This window comes from Adiantum capillus-veneris, chromosome 13, assembly GCF_014529385.1.
Source record: "Adiantum capillus-veneris isolate H3 chromosome 13, ASM1452938v2, whole genome shotgun sequence".
NCBI lineage: Eukaryota > Viridiplantae > Streptophyta > Polypodiopsida > Polypodiales > Pteridaceae > Adiantum > Adiantum capillus-veneris.
In genome coordinates this window covers 70259024-70267372 of record NC_140943.1, presented here as the reverse complement: position 1 = coordinate 70267372, position 8349 = coordinate 70259024, and the positions used below count along the sequence as shown (strand labels likewise).

The window sequence follows — 8349 nt, the reverse complement described above, 5'->3', positions numbered from 1 at the left end:
TAAGGAGCCATGGAGCATGTCAAAAGAATAATACATCTCTTACCAAGGGGAATCTTGGGGACAAAGATGAAGTACTAAATACAGCAAACATGAAAAAACTGGGTTCAACATTATGAGTTGTAGAATCCCATAGAAACTATTCAATATCTAGCCAAATTTGATCCTTATGACTAGATATGGTTACTACCTACAAAATGCATGTAGTTGTCACAAGAAACTAACAATATTGAAAAAGCTATACTTGATATACTAGAATGTTTTGTTTTCTTCTATAATTGAAAAACTCAACCATTGTTGTCTACTATGCAGAATAGGGTATTAGGTGCCCCAAAACTCAAGGAATATTAGCTTTATGTTACAATATGCGACATAGAAAATCAAAAAAGCATTTGGATATCATGAAAGCCACCAAAAAAATCATAGAAGATCTAAAATTGGCTAAAAAATAGGATTTGACAATTTTTGTAATTTGGTCATAACTTACAACTTTAACATTTATTTCTCCCTAGAAGCATCAGGACATGTTGAGGACTACTAAAGCTAGTTCTCTAGCATTATAGACCTCGCAAACATGAATTCTAGAGTGGTATAGTTGCAAAAAGTTGAAAAAGCCAAAAACAGGACCCGTTTTTTCACACAGTTTAGGTTGTGAAATGTTGTGCAAGGACAAGGTTAAAAATGGAATTAATATTCCAAAAAAATGTCGAGTTTTGTTCAGCTCATGAGACAACTTTCTAGACAGATAGCACCTCAAAATCCATTTTGAAACTCTTGACATAATTCAAGGAAAATGGTCACTTACCAGGACATAAAAGTGTCCCATTACCAACCTAGTGTTAAGATTCCAAAAATACCAATATTTGCCACGATCGAACAATTCTACATTTCTTTTTTAATGATCATATCAGTTTGATTAAGCTTTATACAATCTTTAAGGTTTCAGAAACTGGAAACCTTACAATCACCCCAACTTAAAAATTTGAGATGTCCTCATCTCAACCAAAATTGGGAAAATCTTTGAGAAGAGAAATTCATCCTCCCAAGTGGCATCTTCAAAGGGATAACCTTTCCACTTTACCAAATGTTACTGATTACTCTAAGAGTTCTTTCTAGTTTCTGGTTGGAGTTACTTGCTAGCCAAATTTTCCTCAAGAAACTCTTAGTGTTGAGCCCATCTTAAAAACCTGTATCATCTCAAAAACCAGGTTAAATCAATTCCATAAAAGATCGATATATCTGCCTTGTCAACATGAACGCGCTCGGCCTAACTGACCATTCAGAGCAATCAACATTTGATAAGTATCATGTATTTCAGCTTTGGCAATCTCAACGCGCTCGGTGTGTTCTTGCCATTCAGAGAAATCTGCGTTCGGCACAAGCTTCCACCATTGCACCAGAGGTACCCCCTCTGTGCTCTAACCTGGTTGACCAACAATATGTAAAGGGTTTTAAGAAGTATCATACCAAGAGTTCTTTTCGGCTTCCTATTAGTCTCGTACCTTAATACTTTCATATCTATGTCATTTTCCAAGGAAGGCTATCATGTGCACAAAGAATGTGAGTTGGTTTCTTGATAACTATCTCATTCTCAAAATTCAAATTCTTTTTATATTATCGGGAATCTCTGTCTCATTTGCTAGATCAATCCTTAATCGTGATTACTAACTTAACTTTAGATTCCTTAAGTAATTTTAGAAAAGAAAATAATGTATACCATTATAATATATAAGTAACTCAAAGTTTTTCATTATTGATTTTTAGTGGTTTACAAAGCTCTAGGATTGCTTACTATGGCCAAGCAAGTGGCTCTTTTATCTTCCTCATTCATAAGGTTGGTTCTCCCATGATTGCATAAGATCTGGCTCCTCTTGCTCTTCCTCTACCTCGTCCTCCATTTCTACCTTCTCATAGATTATCTCCTTGATTTTGAGGAATGGCTCTAGCAGTAATTCGAGTGTTTTTCTCTTCAGGACAATTATTTCTATAGTGCCCCATTTGATTGCATCCATAGCACCTAACATTTGGGAAAGTCTGCTCCAAGTTTACTGTTGCAGCTAGACCACGTTGTTGGTATCCCTGGATGAAAGTTTCCCTAGCTCTTCCCCTAAAGTTATTAAATCCATTATAGTTCCTTATGGAGTTGGTTCCTTTGGCTGCAAGAGGCTTAGCCCTGAGAAGGGCATCCTGTATTGATGTAGGCCTCATGGCTTCGAGACGTGTACTCAGGGGTTTGTTGATGCCTTGACAAAAACGGGCAATTTGTTGCTCCATGGTCATCTGGGGAGCATAGCGTCGTAAAGACATGAACTTTGTGTAGTAATCATCTAATGAAAGTCCTAGTTGACGTAGACCAAACAACTCGTTCATCTTGATAGCCAGATGTGCAAGAGGGAGATAACGTTCTTTGATTGCCTACTTCATTTTCTCCCAAGATGGACTACTCGTGGGATTATCTCTGCACTGTTGCTTCCACCAAATTTTGGCATCTCCGCTGAGATGGAACATACCCAACATTGTTTGGTTTTCTAGAGTAGTTCTTGCAGCTTTGAAATAGTCATCCATAGCATCTAACCACGCTTCGGCATCTCGCTCTAAATTGGGTCCCTCTCCCTTGAAAGTAGGGAATTGAACTTGCTTTATTAGTAGTTTTTTCTCTTGACTAATAGTGTAAAGGCTATTTACGCGAGTATTTTCCTGAGATTGAATTAGTGGAATTTAGTACCATATGAAATATTTCTTACTTATACTTTTAACTTATCTCCTACTCAAGACTTTTGCACATAGGATGAAGACAATTGCCAAACCATAAACAAAAACTACTTATAGCATACCCATGAGAACCATAGTATGTACAAGAGTTAATACAATTGATGAAGATCCTACTATGTACAAAGGTGACGATAGTCCTATACTAAAATCTTGAGGACTTTGGGTGGATCAGGTATAGGATCAAAATATACAACATCTTTTGGTTCACTAAAACTAGGGCCTACTCCTATGGGCCTAATTCTACTTGGGTAGATTACTTTATACACCTGATCAAACACCCACTGATTTTGTGATACTTGGACATCACCTATTACAAGGGTTTCCTCTGGATTCTCTGTTCCAATGAAAAAGTATAATTCAATCACTTGAAGATCTTCGGTCCATTTGAGTCTCTTTATATTTAGTTCTAAACCTTCTAACTCTCCCGCATCGATGAAGAAAATTCCACCGGATCCTGATCAGTTGATCCTCCAAGTGGAAGGAGAAAATATCTTATCTAGACATTTCATCACGCTTTTTCGCATTGAATAGTGTCGGGATAGGCAAGCTCTCATAAACCTAGTGTTAAAATCCATGGATTTGCTGTAGGTTGATGGAAATCTTTTTGCAAAGATGGAGATAATTCTCTGTCTTTCTTTCTCTCCCTCTTTTCAATTAAATATGTCTTTAATTTGAATTTGTCAGAGATCACTTATTTCAACCTAACATCTTAACTTTTCCCTAGGTCCAAGATTTTAGTTAACTATTGTTATGAACTTAAACTTAATATCCATCTTCAATTTTCAGCTAAAATTAGGATAATTTGACTTAAATAAATATTTATACTACTTTTATAACCTTGACATAATTATCATGGCCTCTTTAATATATAAGCTAACTTTGATAAATAGAATGTAATCATATAACATGATTTACTAATTTCCCCTTTTAACTTTCAACCAGAATTAGTATATTTTGACTTAGATAAATATCTATACTAAGTTTCTAACCTTGACATAATTATCACGGCTTTTTCATCAGGTAATCTAGCCCTGATAAATAGCATGTAATCATATAGCATGATTTACTAATTTTCCTCTTTAGTTTTTAGCTAGAATTAGTATAATTTGACTTAGATAAATATTGTAGTGTGCTCACTACAAGACACTTGAGAGAGAGACTGGACCAAACTAAGCTTGCCCACTGCATCCGAGAGCAGCTCCTTATATTAACTTGAGAGGTAGTTACAACCATCACATGTCCGTCCACACTAGGTGGCCGGACTCTACCTACACGACCGCACACCACACCTCCCCCCTTAGGGAGAAAAAGATGGACATCTTTTTAAAGTTTTGGGCTAAGAAAGGACTCGACACAAAGGGATCAACTCCAACACCTCATCTGGGGGGAGTGATCATACAACAGCTTCGGGGCTAAGGGACTGAGCTTGGGGAGTGGACTCGACTAGAGAGAGAACATCATCATGCCGAACACATCAAGGCATGGAACGCGTACGTCTCACTTATGTAAACATCAGGTCGCTATCCCAATGAAATGGACAAGACGAGGAAGGACTAACTGAGGACTTGACATGTTATTTTTGCGACATACATCCATTTCCATGAAGGGGTTTGGTGTGATCTAGTAAGACAAAGACTAGGAAAAACCTACTACAAAGAAAGAGACCTTAAAACTTAAACTGAATCATGGAGCTTGACTGCTACTTATGCAAATGAAAAGACAAGGCACCTCTGCACCAAAGATGCACCATCTTTGGGCATGCTCGACACAGGGAACCAGTATTCAGTCAATCTTGCCACAGTGAAAAGGCTTGTTAAGCCCTGTGTCCTGGTGACATAGTCTTCTATGAAGATGGTGATGATCTCTGTAGGATTGGCAACAAGAAAGGCCTCCATCTCTTTCAAGGTGTTTATTGCCGGTTCAAAGGATGTATAGTTATAGCAAACACCTCCAAAGGAGTGGCATAGCCAAATGTCATCAAGAAAGTCGTACATATCAAGCATGAAGCCTCGGACACCATTATTGAGCTGATCGGTAACACTGTCTTCTTGATTGTAAAAGGTAACTCTTGGACCTGTTTGAGAAGGCTCTCCCACTATGGAGAATGAATTATGGGTTGTGAGCCACGAATACTTGTTAAAGGGCAACCCTCCTCTAATGGAGGTGACATTGGTGGCCTTGTATCGATGACATGTATTGGTAGTGTCCCCATCTGCAGCACAAGATGAGCAGAAGAGGCCCCCGACACAATCTACACTGCTTGTACACACTTCACGAAGCTGGCACTGGCCTGACGAGCAGGAGAGGGCATCGCTGTAGTAAGGCAGCCGAAACAGAAGAAATGCTGCTGCCAAAATGCAGCATTGTGCCGACATGGTTACTTTTGCCTCGAAGGGCGAAAATGGGGAATTTTTCAAGGTTGCTGCTCCGGCTCTCAGCTGTAGCCTGCCCAGTACTCCTTCGCCTAAGAAGAAAAGGGCAAAAATGTGACGAGAGATTGAGCTGCATCCAACAGGGTTGCTTCCTTCAATAATAGGTTAGCACAAGACCTTGGCGTGCTGGGTAGCGTTAGCTGTAGCAGAGTCTCGCAAGCAGATAAAGAAGATGCAACTGAGAGCTTCAACTCATTATGTGCACCAGATTGCATGGAAGGGGATGCAAATTGAAGGTAGCAACTACCCTGGGTCGAACAATAGCGCCATAGCTGTAGATCTCCCACAGACAAGCAAGAAACGATTTCAAGAAAGAAGATTTTGTAACTACCCTATGCCCGTCATCTCCACCAATGTAGTGTGCTCACTACAAGACACTTGAGAGAGAGACTGGACCAAACTAAGCTTGCCCACTGCATCCGAGAGCAGCTCCTTATATTAACTTGAGAGGTAGTTACAACCATCACATGTCCGATTACACTAGGTGGTCGGACTCTACCTACACGATCGCACACCACAGTGAGAAGCTTGAGAGCTTGAATCATGGACGCCTTCTTAGGGCCTCGCTAGCCGGGGTCGTGTAGTACAAATTCCATCGCTAAAAATTCAAGAAAACTGCCGTCTCCACCAATGTGATGTGCTCGTCACGAGAGAGAGAGAGAGAGAGAGAGAGAGAGAGAGAGAGAGAGAGAGAGAGAGAGAGAGAGAGAGAGAGAGAGAGAAAGAGAGAGAGACTGGACCAAACTAAGCTTGCCCACTGCATCCGAGAGCAGTTCCTTATATTAACTTGAGAGGTAGTTACAACCATCACATGTCCGTCCACACTAGGTGGCCGGACTCTACCTACACGACCGCACACCACAATATCTATACTACTTTTCTAACCTTGACATAATTATCACGGTCTTTTTATCCTATAATTTAGCTCTGATAAATAGAATGTAATCATAGCACATGATTTACTCATTTCTCCCTTTAATTTACCCTCAATAATAATGTTTTTCTACTATGATAATTATCTAAAATAATCATCTGTGGTTAAAATAATTATCACGGATTACTTAAGATATAATTTACCTCTAATAATTATCTCAAAGCTTTTTGGGTTAATTTGAAAATTTTCTAATTAACCTCTAATACTTATCTCAAAGCATTTTAAATGAATTTTCTATTTTTCCCTTTTAATTTGTCCTTAAAACATTGTAATTCTTCTAAGATAATCAGGTAAACTATTTATCTAAGGTTAACATAATTATCATATGTTTCCTAAGATGTGATTAACCTCTTACAAATATCTCAAAGCATTTTGAATCAATTTGCTATTTTCTCCCTTTTCATTTGTTCTAAAAACAGTGTAATTTTGCTAAGATAATTAGGTAACTAATTATTTGAGGTTAACATAATTATCACGGGTTTTCTAAGATATAATTAACCTCTGATAATTATCTTAAAGAATTCTAAATCAATTTGCTATTTTTTCCCTTTTAATTTGTCCTAAAAACAATGTAATTCTACTAAAATAATTAGGTAAACTAATTATCTGAGGTTAACATAATTATCATGGGTTCCCTAAGATCTAAGTAATCTCTTATAATTATATCAAAGGATTTTGAATCAATTTTTCATTTTCCCTCTTTTATTTTTTTCTAGAAATAGTGTAATTTTGCTAAGATAATTAGGTAAACTAATTATCTGAGGCTAACATAATTATCATAGGTTTTTTAAGATGTAATTAATCTCCAATAATTATCCTAAAGCATTTTGAATCAATTTTCTATTTTTCCTCTTTTGATTTGTCCTAAAAACAATGTAATTCTACTAAAATAATTAGTTAAACTAATTATTTGAGGTTAACATAATTATCACGGGTTTTGTAAGATATAATTAACCTCTCATAATTATCTTAAAGCATTTTGAATCAATTTGATTATATCCCTCTTTATTTTTCTCTCAATAACGGTGTAAGTTTTCTTAATTAATTGTGGAAATTACTCAAAAAATTATAAGATAATTTTTCTAGTATAATTACAATCTAACAAAGCTCTGATAATTATCTCAACTTAATCTAAGCTTAATTAGTATAATTTCCATTAATTTATGGTTAAAATGGATAATTTCAGTCCTAATATGATATAATAATTAATTAGCTTTATATCCCTAAGCTTAATTACAACAATCAAAAAAGAATATTTAATTAAGAGAGAATTTTTGAGTATACATAGAACTAATCTTTAATTTATTAAGAAAATAGGTTAACCTAGCTTTGCTAATTAAGAAGGATTAGGCTAATTACCGTTTAATTTAACCAACTAGAGCTTGATCTCTAGTGATTTCTGTGTAGCGGTCTCTCTAGATGAGAGAGAGAGTGTCAAGGCCCCGAGTCTGTCTGAAATTGTGAAGCAAGGGTCATATTTATAGGTTTCTGGGCACTCATAGGCTGGAAAATGGCAGTAACTTGCATCCCAAGGAGCCCTACAGCTCCAAAAACGTCCCCTGCTACTAAATCGAGCCTCGTGCAGGTTCCCCACAGCTCTACACAACCCCTCTAGCTTCCAGAATCAGTTTTTACTAAGTTCACTGATTTTTAATGATGAAAATTGGAAATATCAGTAATTTCTAGAACCTTAGGATAAGAAAGTCTTTATTAATAATAATTACTAAAACCATCCAATTCGAATTAACTTATTAAATTCATAGTGTAACCTTTTAGAGCCCATAACTTTTCCAGATTTTATCAAAATTCTGTTCTGAAAATTTCTAGCTCGGAGTTTGTTGTGCTTAAGATTCCAAAAATACCAATATTTGCCACGGTCGAACAATTCTACATTGCTTTTTCAATAATCATATCAGTTTGATTAAGCTTTATACAATCTTTAAGGTTTCAGAAACTGGAAACCTTACACCATCAGAAAAAGGATTCACCACACTAGAGCACATGGTGCATTGATGTTTGCCACTACAAAGTTCTGCTCTTTATTGTCAAGACAGGACAAAAGGATAAGGTGTGCAAATGTAGCAAATCTTTGTATGGATTGAAGCAATCTCCTCGTGCTTGGTATGAGAAGGCCTCGTTTGACCAACAAAAAGCACATTCTATGTAAAGTGTGAAGGTGATGTACTTCTCATTGTGGTTCTTTATGTAGATGAT

The 8349-nt window shown here is 36.8% G+C and overlaps 1 pseudogene; it reads right to left on the bottom strand.

Moving 5' to 3' along the window:
* Window positions 1-4472: 4472 nt before the first annotated feature.
* Window positions 4473-5190, bottom strand: LOC147444226 (PI-PLC X domain-containing protein At5g67130 pseudogene; annotated as a pseudogene).
* Between the last annotated feature and the right edge of the window lie 3159 nt (window positions 5191-8349).